This window comes from Cyanistes caeruleus, chromosome 2, assembly GCF_971803275.1.
Source record: "Cyanistes caeruleus chromosome 2, bCyaCae1.hap1.1, whole genome shotgun sequence".
Classification (NCBI taxonomy): Eukaryota; Metazoa; Chordata; class Aves; order Passeriformes; family Paridae; genus Cyanistes; species Cyanistes caeruleus.
In genome coordinates this window covers 7,739,321-7,755,643 of record NC_141702.1, presented here as the reverse complement: position 1 = coordinate 7,755,643, position 16,323 = coordinate 7,739,321, and the positions used below count along the sequence as shown (strand labels likewise).

Sequence of the window (16,323 nt, the reverse complement as noted above, 5' to 3'; positions counted from 1 at the left end):
GTCTTTCTTTCAGTCCCTCTCTGTCTTTTCTTTCTGCTGGCCTTGAAAGGCTTCGGGCACCTGTCAGGGTTACAGTGGGATTTCAAATGGCTTCATGCCGGTTGCTGGGTGGAAGGGAAAATTACGTCCTGGCAGAGCAGCAGTGAAGCATTTCATTGTCAGCTGGGAGATTAGGGTTGCAGGGTAAAGCTGGAGTGCTAAGTCCTGGGCTGGCTGGTGCTCTTAGTGTTCCAAATGATGTATGGTGGTTTCTGAGGCAAACAGAGAGACCTTGCTTTGCTGATCAAAAACGTGGAGGACACATTTGGACTTTCAGAGCCAGAGTGAACAGGTAATTTGTCAACTTCACCATCAAATGAGGTGGCAGAAGTTGCCCTGTGCCTGTCCTGGAAATCACAAAATCATAGAATGGCTTGGGTTGGAAGGGACATAAAAAATTGTCTCCTTCCAACCCCCTGTCATGGCCAGGGAACCTTCCACTAAACCAGGTTGCTCAAAGCCCCATCCAACCTGGTCATGAACACTATGAGGTATCAACAACCTCCCTGGGCAACCTGTGCCAGTAAATAATTTACCAACCTCACCAAACTTCACAGGAAAAATTTCTTCTTAATACACAATCTAAATGTACCTTCTTTAATCTTAAAAGTAATTCTACTTGTCCTAAATGTTGCAAGAAGGGCTGTGGTGCCAGCACCGTCTGCAGCTCTGGGATAGTAGCACATTGAGGATCACAGCCCAGCTGTGACAGGGAAGAGTAGCAGCTCTTAAGGAAATCAGCCAGTAGCATGTGTCAGGGGATGGGAAAGCATCAAGGAATGGGGTGGCACAAACATGTATGGAGATCAAAGTCTAAAGTTGCCTTTCGTTCGGTGCTCATTCAGATTACTATTTTTCAGCAGAAGTAGCTCAGATTAAAGATAACCATTCCTGAATGCTTTTAAAGAAGTAAATGGCTTTCTATGCATACCTAGCGCCTACCTCTCCTTGAAATGCTACTTCAGTTCCTTGATCTCTATGGGTATATGAATTATTAGTCTATTTCTCCAATGTGCTCTTGGATGACAAATATTCCTAGGCCCTGAATGGCAATTTTGTAATGAAAGTTACACTAGAATAGGCCAGGAACCAAATAGTACCCATTAAGGTTTGCTTTTATGTAACCACCATTCAAAAGCAGTCATATGGCCTTTGGGTGATAACAGTTTTCCACCTCAGTTATGCCCAGTTCAACAGCTTGGTCATCTAAAATAGACCCTAAATTTCCTCCTCTTTCTATTTGAATCCTATTTCCCTCTTTGCATTCAGTTCACATTCCCTTTCTTTCAGAGATTTCAGAGTGTTTATGGCTTCAGAAGCCTCTTCAATTTCTCATGGTGACTTCCCAAACAGTGAAAAGTCACCTGCTGATTTTCCCCAGACCAGGAGACCTCTTTTTGTCTTAATCAGCTCCCAGCATGTGCATGGTGTCCTTCATGCCAGCAGCTCCTGTCCTGGGTGCTCCCTGGCCACTGGAAGAAATGTGGGCAGCCCTCAGCAATCTCTGCCTTTCGGTAGATGAGCATCAACCCAGCTGGATCAAAGGAATTGAAAAATGTGGACAGGTAATCAAAGCTCATCAGCTCCCCTTCCTTTGTACTTAGTAGAGATAGATGGACAATCCTGAGGGAAATCCAGATGTGCTGAAACAGATGTCCAAGGAAGCGAGAAGATTCCCCCACTGGAGCAGCACTGAAGGAGCCTAGAGACCAAAATTAAGGCCAAATGCCTTTTACACAGCTAAATGTAGATTTGATAAATTTCAGCCCAAAATATGTATCCCATGTAAAAATATGCTAGTGTGTTTCTCACAATTTAATTTTAATAAGCAGTATTTTGAGGAGTGCTCTCTCGTTCTCTACCTGAGGGACTGGTGAGGAAAGCAGTCACATCCTCAGCTGTCTGCTGCAATGCTTACAGAGGTGGACTGAAACAACTGTCAAAGCTGACACATCAAAGATCTTTCTAGCTTTTCACAGCCTTGAGAAAACACAGCCTACTCAGATGTTTTCCATATTTTTTTCTGGATTTTCCACTAATAGCCCCTTTCTCACTTAAAAGAAAAAGAAAAAATATTTTAATAAAGATAATGCTATTATTTTTCCATTACTTGAGGACCACTGTGATTCTTCTTATTAAAAACATTGATCCACATGGGATACCATTAAAACTGTAAAATAAGACAGAGTTAGCACTATATATTGCCAGTGCATGTATAGTGTATATGTGAAATTATAAACTTGAAAATTGATGTACAAAATACACGTGAAATTGATAAAAAGGCAAAAGGTGTGTTACTTTCCAGTCTAGTAGAGATGAATAGGCATTTACAGAACACTGTTCTCCTCTTCTTTCTTTTAAGGAACAAAAAGCAGTTTGAGATGTAGTCTTGCTTTAATGCCATTCTGATTCCTCCCACAGTAACATCAATGCCTTGTTTGTGTGTGTGTGTGTGTGGACATATACATAACGTTTCTTCAAAAGAAACTTAGTTCAGTTCTGATTAAAAATGTTTTGTCGTATTGCCACTATTTGTGCAAACCCTAATTTTTTTATAGTTCCATGAAAAAAATGCATTTCAGGTTTATTGGTGAAGTTCCCACCCAACTCATCATGGCCGATGCTTGGGGCCATGTGTGGTGCTTGGCTTTAGGTGCCAGGAGAGTGACTTAGTGCAATTGAGTTCAAGAAGACTGAAGGTCAAACTGTGCTGTGCTGTGCCATGAGGCTTTTGTTGTTACAGGTCCTAGTGCAGGCCAGTTACCCCTGTAATCCGTTGGGAATGCTGGAAGTCATTCCCAGAGGGATGAGCTGTAAGCTCCAGCACAGCCCCACCAGACCAGCCTGCATTCAGCCTTGAGCTAGCAGTGCCCACACACCACCACACTGTGTTGGGCTTGGTTCTGCCATGCCCTGGCTCCTTTGGAAACCCAATTTTGCTGCCCTACACTCCCTTACAAGGTTTGGAAGTACCCCGTGAGGTGATAGAGGCACGAGCTCCGGGGCTGAGTACCTCGAGCATCGCATCATTCCGAGTACAAACCACTTCCATCTCAGAGGAGGTGAGGGGACAGTTTGTTTTGTGAACTCAATGCTTTGATTAATCTATTCAAATATTAACATGCCTGGTGAGGTAGACCAAAATATCCTCTGGATTTATAAATATTCATATACTAACATCTGCCACATCTGCATAGTTATAACTGTGTTTTCATGGGAGGAAAACCGTCTCTTTGAGGAAGGTCCAAAGTAGCAGAGGGTTTCTCTCGTCATACCTGTCACTTAGCAAGTTGTGTAACTTTTAAAGATCTCGTACACTTGCATTATTTTAGAGTTAGCCTGGTCTACAAGGGTTTAACTCCAGAATAACTGCTGTTAATGTTCCTGGATCATTTTTACTATGTGTATGAGAGGTAGTATATGTTTCTTACAACATAAAACAGCCTCTTTGATCATTTGCAGTCTGATTTCTGCCACTGGCACAGTCCTGAAACAGCTATGCTTTGCACAGTTAATAGAGTCAGATTTCCCTTATAGTGTTGACCTCTACCTCTGGTGCTTAAAAACATGCCTTCCATTTTCTATGCCTTGGCACAAGCCTTCAGAATTCCATGTCCTTTCTTTTTCTTTTTTCTTTTTTTTTTCCTTGCTTTACAGTTTTACTTTGTTTATGGTTATTCTGCTCCAAGATGTCTTTTCACTAAGCTTACTCCTAGCTTTCTTCATCTGAATTTTGCCTCTAAGTCTTCTTGGCATTCTTCTTCCAAGAAAAAAAAAAAATAACCCAAAAATATAATCAGCAGCCTTGTCAGTAAATTCTGAACAAATCCACAGCAGCTGGCTTGCTAGTTATTAAAAAAAAAAATTACTTTTCTTTAAAGTTCATCATACTGGAAATCTTTGCTGCTTTCTAATTTTTAGGCAGAGGGAAGGCACTGTTTTGGTGCACCACCAAATAAGTGGGTGCACAGCAACCATATTATCTTTTTGATTTCAAAAAGAACTTGAAAAGATTATTCCTCGAGTAGATTCAAAATGAGTCCTTTATTCAATGTCTTTTCCTTCTAGAAGCTCTATACTGTACAGTTGTTTTTAAGGAGTTATATTAATTTTTCTCATTTATACAATGAATACTAAGGACCACAAAATAATGGTTAGGACTGTTTCTTGAGTCCATCAACTACAGAGGAAGAAAAACATAAAAATAACTAGAGTTTGTACTTCCAAACTTCCAGAGTTCTGAACTTCGACTTCTTTTACCTGAACTAGTATTAAAGATTGGTGTGAAAATTACATAAAATTTGTGTGATTAAGACAAGAATTGTATAGTCCCCTACAATAGGGGATGCCTTGCTTTTATGTGAAGCTGTCATTGCAGACTATTCCCTGGAGAACAAGCAGAGATTTGAAGCTCTGATGAATGGCTGTTTTACAGAGTAGGTTCTTGCCTTCCTGCTCTATCTTTTTAACCTTTGACATTACTTTGGTTAGTCAAAAGCAGTTTGATCCTATTATTTCAAGAGAAATCATTGTTTGTCTTTATGACAAATTACAGGTAGGTTAAATTTTCGAGAGCTGTTAAGTCCCAGGCTCAGAAGTTATTTAGGCATTTTGAAAAATTTAATCTACATTTTCTGTAGTTTTGTTGGGATTTTTTCATTTCTTCAAGTTCTAGAAGATAAGAGCAGCTGCTTCACCTTCAGTTTTATTTTACATTTACAGCATTATGAATCTTTAAAAATAAGTTGCAGCCTACCCAAATTACACTTCAGTTGAGCAATTTGGTGTCCTTAGGAATGCACTGAATTATCTTAATCACATTCTCAATGATACATTGCTACCTTTAAAAATTATTGCTAGGAGAAAATCACAAGTGTATAAGAAGGAGCTGAAGAGTAAAAGTGCAACAGTTAAAGAAAAAAAAAGAAGACTAAACAAAAGCCAAGACATAATTTAAGCTGACTAGAAAATTAACATTAAAAATCAGGAAACAAAAAAAGTGGTTTTTTGGTGGTATTGCAAGTGTGTGTCTATAACTTTAATTATTATACAGTACAGTCATGGGGACCAAAATGCTCTCAGTTGAATGGGTATTGGTTTAGAACTGGGAAATACTCAGTATCACTTAAAAAGTCTGTGTCAGTTTAACTCTATGAGACACTACACAGCCACACAGCTGAAGCAAGCTCTGATTATGGCTAAGTTGGTACTGCTTGATGGAGTATTGACAGTGTCTTCAGTGGAATAAATTGTCCTTAAAACTATTTTTTCCTGTAAAATGCCATTTCAATCAGTTTTTCCCAAACCACACTAATTAGAAAAGTCACTTAGCCATCATTAATGAGGTACATATTTCCAAAATTTATGAGAAATTATGTTGTTTCAAAATGTATTTTATATTTGTTATCCAGTTTAATGAAATTTAAATAGCAAGTTGATACGATAGTTCATTAAGATGTAAAATGGTCAAATACACTATTTTCACTTTTAGAATGTCATGCTTTTAATTATGTTGTTGCTATTTAGTACTATGAAAACATCCTATTTTCTAGGTCAATGTTTCATATTTGTGTTATGATTAAAAACAGTTTGACATTTTGAATAAAAATATACTAATTCGTTGTATTAATTAAAAATAATGACCTAGAAGAAACATTTCCAAACTAACCTAAAGACGTCAGTGCTGTGAGACATGACAGTTGTGCCATATTGTCACTATTAATGACATTTTCTACAGCAAAGTAAAAATGTACACACAAAGGAAACAAAAAGAAATTAAGAACTATTTTCATTTTTAAAACTCTGTCCATGAAATCTTCATTCCACTGAAAGGGTCACAGGTACTTGGACAGACAAAACCAGCTTTTGAAATATTGACATTTCATGTGAAACATAAAGGGCAGCTTTGGCACAGGTAGATGTTTGTTCTTCTTCAATACATGTTGGCCTTCTGCTGTCGGAGCGGGGAGGGCAAGAACACGAGAGGTGGAATCACAAAGCGCTTGAAGTTTAGCCATAGATTTTTAATGAGGTTGTTCCCAGGGCTGTTAATTTGTACACATAAACTGTTATTGCCACATACTCAAGTATAAGTACCACCATTTTTTATTATGTATGTGGGTGTGTGTGGGTGTGTGTGTATGGGGGGGGGGGTGTAAATTTATGGTTTGGAGACATGAGAAAAAATGAATGGAATTATACTAATTACCTCCCCTGAAACTGGTTCAGATACACAGCACATGCTGATTAGAGACACCAGGTTCTACTGTGTCAGAGGGCAAAATATCATTGGAGACAAAGTAAATGATCACTGACTGTTTTGTTCCTGAGGAATGCAAAATAAAAATTTTAAAGGCCACTGACAATAAATGGTGGTTATTTAATTTCCAATCCTGTATGCTCTTTTTTGGACCTTTCATCACTTTAAGGTGCTTAAGGCTGTCCTTTGTGAGGACCTCAGAGGAAGCCCTCCTCTAACTAGGTTGTAGGTCCTGGTTTTGTGTGTCACAAATCAGTGAAGTCATTTATGGATGAACATCTATCAATTCCCATGAAGAATCTTCTGTCTAAATTAAATCCTGTTATTTTCTGTTTGCCTAAGGCTGTAACATATCCCCTCTCCAGAATCCTCATGGTTTCAACAATAGTTTCCAAAGATACCTCCCAGTCATCCACCTCTCTTATATTTCACTATCTTTAATGCCCACATTCAAAAGTGGAAGCAGTTAATGCTATGTATGTGGTTTTTCAGATCAGTGCAAGTGGCTTTATGGACCCCTGTAAACCTGCAAACTACTGTTGGGCAGCTCTTGTTCTAGATATTTCGGTCATTAGCAAGAAAAGCTGCAAGTACCTTAAATTAAAATAGATCTTTGATTTCCCACTAGGACATCCAGAGAAGAAATTCACTTCAATTCTTTTGTGAAACTTTACAACTTTGTCTTCCCAGTGCGGGCTGGAGCCCTGGTGAGGCTGTCATTTGAACTGGAGCTGTGTTGCAGCCTCTTTTGTTCTCTGCTCGCCTCAGATGCCGGCTCGCTGCCTGCTGGCGTGCCGGAGCGAGCGCGATGACTTGTGGTGACAGCTGTAAAGTTGCGGATGGGAGCAGAGAGAGGAAAAAAGCCCTTGTTCAGTTAGGAGGGGTTTTATATCTCTCTGTTGCCATAACTACACAGAAGGAGAAAAACATGCTTCTTTCATGCTTGTCTAGATTCAAAATTGCCTGTTGTCATCCTTTCATAGGTTCAGCACCTTTGCGGGTTGGTTGTAGTAGCATTTTCGGATTATGAAATGATTGTGAAATTTGTATATTGTCTTCGCAGCTGAAATTTTGACTTAATCACCGTGTTTTCTGAGGTGTTCCTTTGTTTTCGTTTGTTTTTGAAATGTTTTAGCCAAGTCTTATCAACCATCTTCATTATGTGAAAGCCATTCAGCTCTCAGAATAGTCTTTATAAGCTTGCTTAATTCTTAGAGAGCCCATAAATTTTAATACTCATTAAATAAATCTGTGTTCTTGAATCTCAACAGACTTCTTAAAAGTATCTCTATTTTTTTTTTGTTTTACTTCTGAATTTGGTAAGGTAGCTACTTAAGCACATCCTGATAACTTAATTCTCTATGAATAGAAACAACATTTGCAGTTCAGTGGTTTCTTACATTATCAGCTAGTTATGGCTCCTATTCTCCTGTCATACTGTACAAGCCCCCTGCTCAGGCAACATGGATACTAGAAAGTGACTTTACTAGAATTTATACAAAAATACTTAATAATAACAGAAATACCTTCCAAGAAATTTGCTTAAAAATAAAGGTTTAAAAATCAAGGTTTTGCCCTATTACAGGGTAACATTAGGCAGAAGTGAGAAGGACATTTTACAAAATATTTCTTAAATATCTGCAATACTGTTAGACTTTGAAAACTTCACAGTGATTTAAAATGTAGGAGAAAAAAACAATTATAAAGTCTTTCACATCTTCAGAACAGATAGAATCTAGAGATTTGAAATTATGGTAAGTAGGATGATGTTCAGAGGAAATCTTGACACAAATTACGGCTTTTTTTTACGTAAAATACCATGTTCTTAAAGCTCAGGGGGCCCAAAAACTAGCTTATTTATCTTTTTTTTCCAAATCTGTAGTCATTTATGATTCTTAGGTAAGTTAACAGCCCTGTATTTAACTACTACAATAACTTCTGTAGTCGTGAATAGTCATGATTGCAGCCCCCCACACCTGCTGAAGCTACACAGCAGGGAGCCAGTTGCTGGAGTTGTTGGATTGCAGAATACCCCAGGGAGGGCCTAGATTTGACAGAGAGCTTTTTTGTTGTTTTTGTTTTGGGGTGTTTGTTTGTGGTTTTTGGGGTTTTTTTGGTTGCTTGCTTTTGCTTTTTTTTTAATTATATTGAAATTTCTGATTAGACTTACCTGTTCTGATAGTGTAATGAATCACTAAGACTTATTGTGAGGACACACCAAAAAAAAAACATAACTGGTTTTTTTATGATATGAGATATCCACTGGACCAAGAAATACTGTCACATGCATTTAAATTTAACCCAGTGCATAACACGTGCCTGGTACTAAACCATCCATGGAGTATATAGGCCTAAATACTGAGATTTAACACTTTGTTATTTATGGATGATGTATAGTATCTTCTGAAAGGGTGAGATTTCAGTACCCAAGATTTGAATGCTTTTATTTGCTTTCATTAGGCATCCTGTACAGCAGTATGTGAATGTTAGAAAATATGTGCATTACCACTGTCTAGTAAAAATGTATTTCAAAGACTTATGTTGATTACACTTCTGTACATTTTATGAAAAGCCTAAGCCGTGCCCCTGTTGAAGGTGGGCAGCACTGCTTTGTTTACAATGGGCAGAGGAGCAGCCTCATCTTTGCTAATTAATGTATGTTAAGTGCTTTTGAAGTCTTTGATTGTCAGGTATTATACCTTAGAATTGTGGTATTTTGGGGTTTGAGTTTTTTTGCTCTAATAGATGCAATTTGCTCTGGATCCATCACTGATTTGTTTTCAGAAACCTGTTGTTTTTGTTTTTTTCCTTTTGGAACACAAGTGTTTTGTTTGCTGGCTGGTGGTGCAGATGTGCCTGTGGCTGCTGTTAACACACAACTGGCACCAAAACTGGTCAGTGTTTCACGGATGCTGCTGTGTCAGGAGCCTGCTGGTGATCACACCATCAGTTTCACAGATGGGTGCTGCTTGTTCAAAGCCTGGGAATCATTTAGCTAATGCCTTGCACTACATAAAGAGATCAAAAAGATCCAAAAGCTATCTCTTAGTCTTCTGCTATAAGCAATTAGGATAATACTGAATCCATACTAGACCTGTAGTAATAAATATTTTAGCCTTCCCGTAAGTGTGGATTGATATTCAGGTCTGCTTGCTGGTAAATAAAACAATCAGAACTAAATTTCCCTTTGAATCTGGGCTATTCTGCATTTCCAGTGCTCACAGGATTTTATTTTTTTTTCCCTTCTCTTTCTGCCTGCTTCTCTCATTTCATCTCCAGAGAAAATTATTGTCTGTCTGGAAATCAAGTTACAGTGCTAACTGACATAGTGGCATGTTATATGTGGAGAGGGGACCAGACTGGCAGTTTGCTGGGATCTCCTGGGCTTTGTTTGCCTTGGCCAATATAGAACTGGCTGCAGCCAGCTTTGTATTTAATCAGGGGTGAATCCTGAAAAAAACCCCAGCAGATCCTGATATAGGAAGCTACATCTTTATCTCAACATCTCAGTGGGTATTTTTATGCTGGGTCCTTTGGTCTTGCTGCCTTTCCTTACATGGATCACAGTGTTCATTGGAAAATGAAAGAGATCAAATTGTCACCATATTCTTTTCTCATTCTTTGCATCCATATATGTAATATAAATGCAGTTCATTTTCAAACCAGGTCACACATGCTCACTGTGCGTTTGTAACCCTGTTTGATTATAAATTAGCAGGCATAGATACCATGGTAGACTTTACCTGATAAATCAAAGCAGCAAAGGCATTCTAGCCCCCAGACTCCAGACTCCTTTTTTTATTTTAATGCATAACTGTCATATCAAAATCTCTCTAAAGTTGCATCTAAAGCTTTTTTTTTTTTTCACCCTAGATATTAAGGGTGTAGTTTGTCTCTGAATATAATCAGAAAATATGTTGAAATAGTTCTGTGGCCTAATATAGGGAAATGTCAGCTCTGTAATGTGTGAAGGCAGCCTTGAGGTACCTCCTAATGTCACTTCCAGTGTTGATAATAGCCTGAAAATTAGTTTCAAAACATGATATGGTGACTTTCCTGAGTTTTTGGTATATTTAGAAAGGTTCCATTTACACATAGAGTTGCGGTTGTCTTCCTCAAGTGAGTAATCACCACATCTGACTTTGTTGACCCTTTCTCATCATAAGGTGAGAAGAATTTGCCTATGTGAACAACAAAAAATTATTTAGCACAACAGGGCATCTCATTGCCAACAATCCTTTGAGTAGAATTATCATATAAAGCCACATATGTGGTGTTCAGCAGGATTTAAAAATATTTTCCAACTCTCCAGCATCTGTTACTGTTTACTTTAGCAGCACAGGTGTCTAACAGTGTCAACGCAACGAAGATCTAGACAGGTTGGTCTGCACTACAAAGTCCTACTGCCATGGCTGTATCAGCTTGGAGTATGACAACTTCACACCTTGCATTTCACATTGCTGTGCTGACAAAACCCAGCAGAAGATGACTCCTGCTGCCTTTGTTCAGGGGCTGGTGTAGCTGTGCCAGCAGTGATACCTCTCCTTCAGCATATGCTCCATCTTCACCAGGGTGTGTAGCTGGGTAGCACAGGCTTGTCAGGGCACGGCATTGCCGTGCTTGTATTCAGTATTGAGCTTTTCTCAGTTCATTTTATCTGGCTTAAGGGCTTAGGAAAGTGAAATATGCAGGAGATAGCCAGAACCAGTTGAGCATTTTCACATGCCTTGGAGGATGGTGTCCTGTGGAAACCCCATAATAAAGAGAGTCTGTGAGAAGAGGACTGGGCACCCAGTATCATGCAGACAGTATTTTGCACCTCCATCCCAAGCCTTTAGCAGCCTTGGCTTTCTGCAGTACAGTACAGAGTGAGAGTGCTTCACCATTTGCCTGCCTCCCCCATCTTTCCCATAAAGGATCCTTGCACAGGCTGTCCCAGCTTTCTTACGCCCCCTTCTCCTTCTGCTCTTGGTAAAGAAGTTCAACTGAAATTGAGATCCAATAAGAAAAAAAAAAGGGAGGGAACTATTGATCTGCAACAGATTAGTTCTCACCTTCTGTAAAAAAAATAAATTACTGGTCCCAACTATTTAATCTCCCTTGGTAGGTAATCCCTGGGGAGAGACAGTATATCCTACCTGTCCAAGCACACGGAACTAGCTGGGTCGTTCCTGAGACAGGCCCTGTCTCTCTTTGACTGCAGAGACAGTCCAAGTAACTGGATGTATGATCTTCAGGGTCCAGGAAGGAAACTGAAGGTTGTGGGTTCTTCCCCCGTAGGTTGGCTGGGCACTGGAACAGGCTTCCTAGGGCAGTAGTCACAGCAGCAAACCTGACAGAGCTCAGTAAGTGTTCAGACAACACTCTCAGGCACATGGTGTGATCCTTGGGGCTGTCCTGTGCAGGGCTGGGAGTTGGACTCAATGATCTTTGTGAGTCCCTTCCAACTCAGGTTGTTCTATGATCTGAAACATCCTCATCTCTTACTGATTCTCATTAGGCTTCATTCATTTCCCCTTCCCCTTCCAGGCCAAAAGGGATTAAAAGACCTATTTCTTACCCTCAGTCCCAAGTAAAAAGATGTTCCCCAGAGTGTGTGTGCTTGTCTTCACGTCACAGGGAAGGTGCTACAGCTGACTTATGTATTTGTCAACTGAGAAGTAACTAACCCCTATCCTTAAGAGATGACCTTAAGGGATGTATGATGTTCATCCTGGTCTGCCAGGTCAGGGTGTCTGGAGGAGTGGAGAACAGCATCAGCCACTGCAGTGCCAAGTGTGTGTTCTTAACTTCATCAGCCTGGCCTAACGAAGCAGTTGGCCATTGAGTTTTTACCTCTCTGCAGCTGCTTCAAGCCACATACCAGCAGCACAAGGGTACATTCAGCAGGTTATTGGGTACTCTGCAGGCTTTGGGGTTCTCTGTGTGTCTGCGGATGTTGTGGTGAGGAGAAATTTGTCAAAGTGTCAAAAAATACTGCATTCTGGCTCACGTGGGAAGGGTTCACCATGGTAAACTTCTTTCTGTCACTCACAGCTCCTGTTTGACTTCTAGATCTTCTACTTCATGATTTAGTTTCTTTTATCTACTCATACTCTACCACTATAAAAATAAGCAAGTGTGGGCAGTGCTGGCACTTCATGGTTAAAATTATTGTTTTGCGTAACTAGAGCATAACCTTGGGAATTAATCTCCATACTTATTAAGGGAAGAAGGTAATTTGATTTTCCTCCTGTTAACTTTTCTTGGCTTTCCTGCATTTTCTGTCCCAGTCATGAAAGCATGAGCCTGTGTAAGCAAGCACTGGTCTCTTGCACGTTCCTCACAAGAATAATTAGTGATGTTTCATCAATTACCCTTTGCAGTTTTTAAGAGGTTAGTTTTCCCAAGTAAATTATTTTAAAAGCTGTTTGTAAAAGTGATTCTTCCATATTTTATGGCTCATTATATTTTAGCTCTTGCTGCCCCCTTTTAAAGCTTTATCTACTAGAATTTAAGTAAAGAGTACTTTATTAAAAATGGAAAGAAACCTGACAGCTTCCATTGTGCCATGGGAATGTGCATTAGAGAGGGTCTTTAAGTATCAAGTCTTCACTGTGCTTAAAGTAGAGAATAAATAAACTTTGGGAATAAGTTCCTTGTCCATTTTTATTTCTGATTATAAGTAATTTTAAAAAATATTCACCATATAATTTCTTTTCCCTTTACTTTATCTACACTATTACACAGTTGTGCTTGATCCTGTATTTGATCCAAAGCTTGTGGGCTCTTTAGTTTAATTTGTAATTTGTCCATTAATTAAGAAGGAGAAAATGTGGTGTTATGGCTGGAGCTGGGGACCAAGAATCAAAGCTTCTGAGTTCTTCCTGGCTCTGTTTGTTACCTGAGGAAAGCCACTTACACCTTCTGACCTATATTGTCTCTGGGACTCTCACTATAATTATATTAAATGCCCCCAAGCAATGATAATGGCAAGACAGAAAATACTGCTTTTCACAAGATCCACAGAGATGTTCAGTTGCCAGTTTCAGGTCAAGTCCCCTTTAGGTTCAGCCACTGTGTAGCTCATGTAATTTTGGGGTGCCACTTGTGCAATTCTTTATGAAGAAAGTATTCAACCAGTCTTTCACTGAGAATGATTTAGCATCACTAGTGAAGAAGGGGACAGAAAGGACTGGCTTGGTTTTGAAATCTCATTCCAATGTGTGTGTGCGCCTGTGGCAAGAGGGGAAAATCCTTTGCACTAGGGTAGAGCAGTGGCTGTGATTCATTGAGGAGAAGAAACATCAGTGCTCACACTGTTGAAACCTTGCACTTTAACTGACCTTGCACTTAATTTTTACCTGGATATCTTAATAAAAGAGATAGTCAAATGAGGAATAAAAACCCAAACAAGGAAAATTAAGTCCATTGGAACAAAGAAATGAGAGGAGTAAATAACTGGTAGGAAATTCCCAGCACATCCCTTTATGAAGGTTTCAGGAAATTCCATTATTTGAGGAAATGCTGAAAATTAGGAGGAGCCCAGAAGAGGAACTAGCAGGAGCCAGCTGAGGTCATTTTTCACTGCCAGGACTGCACTGTGTTGTCTCTTCTTTTACAACTCATCGGCAGGCATTATTACCTGGTGAAAAAATTTGTTTTGCAACTCATCCTGAGTCCTCATAAATCATTAATGCCTGGCTAAGCACAGTGTGAGCATTACAAATACTCTGAGAATGAGGGCCCATTCTGATATAACCTTGTGTCCAATACTAATGCCTGCTAGTTATTTAGTAATACAAAGGAACCTAAGCGAGGAAGATCGATGAATCAATGCAGTCTCCTGACTTCCTTCTCCTCTCCACCTACCTCTCCTCTTTCTAGTTAGATATGGAGATGCAAAAATTCAGGACAGTTCATAGTCATCTCTCTGTGGACAGCACTATAACAATTTAGGGGAACAGGGAAGGAATCACAGCCTCCAAATATCTGTGGGAAAAAGAGGAGCTTTGGTTTCTGTTTAGAACTTGTTCTGATTTCTGTGTTTTTATGAGCCAAATCGCACCAGTGCTCCAGACCTGTTCTTCTGGTTTGCATCCCTTAATGAATGCATGCAGCATAAAGCACATTCAAGTGTGTAAAGACCATAGATAGAAGCTGTGCCCAGGACTGAGTGTAATTAAAGGGTGCTCAGCAAGTCCAAATAATGAGCCTGTTACCTGTGGGAGCTGTTTGGGAGCTTAGATGCTCAAACCAGCTCTCACAGTACTGGAGGCAGCACTGAGAGCACAGCATCAATAGGTACAGTGGCTGAGCTTTGTGTCTTGTTTTTTAGTAATCTTGGCCACAGTCAAGTTCAAGGATGGTCTGTACAGTCCTGCTTACCCTGAACTCACTACCTAAAACCCCCAGCCCATTCAAGAGTATCTCCCCCTCCCTCTCCCCCTCCCTCTCCCCCTCCCTCTCCCCCTCCCCCTCCCCCTCCCCTTCCCCCTCCTTCTCCCTCTCCTTCTCCCTCTCCCTCTCCCTCTCCCTCTCCCTCTCCCTCTCCCTCTCCCTCTCCCTCTCCCTCTCCCTCTCCCTCTCCCTCTCCCTCTCCCTCTCCTCTCCTCTCCATGCAGTTGCTATTCATACAGTTGTGCCCTTTGAACACCATAATAATTGATCATGAGCTTTAAAAGAGGGAGATGGAATGAGGTGAGGTGGAGATTGACCCTTCGTGTAAGCGTAATCTTAGACTTGTATGACTTAGCCATGGATGGAGCCCTTGTCCTAAAAGGCCTCTGCAAGGAAGGTTGTAAAGTCACAGATACAAGAGAAATTGAACTTGAATAAGAACTTAGGAAAAGTGCAAATGGGGGTAAAGGACAGTGGTTGGGTAAATTTGAAAAGGGGAGAGAGTATGAGAAAGTTTAGAGGGAAAAGTAACAGTCTTTAAGACATGAAATGATAGAAAATTGGTGTGAGGAAAATGTCGTTGCTGTAAATGAAAGTGGGAAAATGGACCACGACAGAGAGAGAGGAGGAAAAGAAATTGTTCATATGTGAAAAGGGACAGAAAAATGCTTCCTCCATAAATACATGCAACTGATAAAGCACCTCCTGCTGTTCCTGTGAAACCAGAGACCTCAGTCACTTTGGCCCTCAATCAAGTATAACATCCCTTGTGCCCAAACCATCCTTGGTCTTCAGCTGAGACCTAAAGTGTTCATTGTGCAGTGAGACTTCAGGCATCACACCTCCAGCAAAAGCCTGAGACTCCCCTGTACAGGAGTGAACATTCAGATCCCATTTTAGGTTTTGCTCAAAATGTATCATTGTGCTTTACCTCAGCTGAATTTGTTAAAAATAGTCCCTGCTATAGCACCCACAGGGCAGAGTGGTTTATTTTCCCCTATTATAGATCTGACAAAAGCCTGCTGTTATTTCTGTGCCCTCTCTAATGATCTGCTTGCTCTCTGGAGAGCACTGACCCATTTCAGCATAGAATAATTAGCCTTTCAGACACTACTGTGTTTCCATTAAATAGACATAAATGTGCAAGGTGACATTTATTTACTTAGGCCTGAAAAATATGCACCACAGATGCTGGGGCTTGGGAGAGCTTCAATTTCTTTTCATGAAACAGTTGTATATTTGCATGCTTTTGTGTCATTAAATACTAGTGCTTGGCTGAAATGATTCCTGTTGAGTTTCCTTGGGGAAGCAGGAGAGCACAGGGATTATTTGGGTCCAGGTTTCACCATGAGACCGGTTGGCAATGCTTAGGCAGCTCTTGCTCAAGCCTCTCAGTAGCATTGAGCACAGTTAGAGTTACACACCCTTGAGGTCCCTTTTACTTCACATAAGGACTCCATGTAAGGAACTGTAGTTGATTTACAGATCTGTCTGAAGAGGAATGTGTTCAGGGTGTTACACTGAGGAAATGAGAACCTTGACCTATTGCAAACATAAAATAAACCCAAAGTCCTTTAGTATTTAAAATCAGCTCTTCTGTCATTTTGATCACTGGCTTCTGAACTGCCAGGCTATTGCCCAGGTGA

The 16,323-nt window shown here is 40.1% G+C and overlaps 1 protein-coding gene and 1 long non-coding RNA gene across 12 annotated transcripts in view; one reads left to right on the top strand and one right to left on the bottom strand.

Annotated features, from left to right (window-relative positions):
* Positions 1 to 16,323, top strand: part of KLHL29 (kelch like family member 29) — a 389,077-nt gene that overhangs the window by 300,153 nt on the left and 72,601 nt on the right. The window lies entirely within an intron of this gene.
* On the bottom strand, positions 8,514 to 11,763 carry LOC147654587 (uncharacterized). Its single transcript, XR_015282704.1, has 2 exons — positions 11,437 to 11,763; positions 8,514 to 11,040 (listed from the first exon to the last, which is right to left on the bottom strand). It is a non-coding gene; the product is annotated as an uncharacterized LOC147654587 (long non-coding RNA).